The sequence below is a fragment of the Eimeria mitis genome, genomic scaffold, assembly GCF_000499745.2.
Source record: "Eimeria mitis Houghton genomic scaffold, Emh_scaff1049, whole genome shotgun sequence".
Taxonomy (NCBI): Eukaryota; Apicomplexa; class Conoidasida; order Eucoccidiorida; family Eimeriidae; genus Eimeria; species Eimeria mitis.
The window spans coordinates 3,638-4,359 of record NW_013567293.1 but is presented as its reverse complement, the minus strand read 5'-3'; positions in this window follow the sequence as shown (position 1 = coordinate 4,359).

Genomic DNA, 722 nt, shown 5'->3' with positions numbered 1-722 from the left:
TGTTTCAAGGTTTATTATTATCTTATATTATTGAGGTTTCTTTTCTGTTATATCTGGGGTGTATGCACGCCGCCCCTTTCTGTTTATTTTGTGTATAGCATTCATCTTTCTCCTTTTTGTTTATAAACACTCTGATATGAATTTGTTTGTGTTTCTGTGGTATTGTTTATATATTTCTTTTTCCTTATTAAAAAGAAAAAACAGCAGCAACGGCTGCAATGGCTGGAGAACGTAGCGAGACGATGCAGTGTACGGACAGATGCAAGGGAAAGCAAACAAATGAAGAAGAGAGAGGAGCTTTGAGGCCTTTACCTTTGTTGCTACCTACAGCTTCTTGGTCTTCCTACCACCCCAGCGACTTAGACAGCAGCAGCAGCAGAAACAGCAGCAGCAGAAGCAGCAGCAGCAGCAGCAGCAGAAGCAGCAGATATTATGAGGGCTTGAACAAAACCCCAAACTCTTTTTTATATTATCCTTCTGATGCATCTGTATCATCAGATATATCTATAAGCGAACAAACAGAGATATCTTCTCGTCTCTCTACTATTCTTTCTCTTTCTAGTTGTGAGGCCCAACGAGGTGTACATACACCTGAAACAAGCGTTTCTCCCCGCCACCAACACAAACATAAACTAACACATCGCTTCAAATCTCTGCATGCATGCAGCCGCTCAACAACCAGAAGCAGCAGCAAAACACCAGAAAAAGCAAACGCTCTTCTT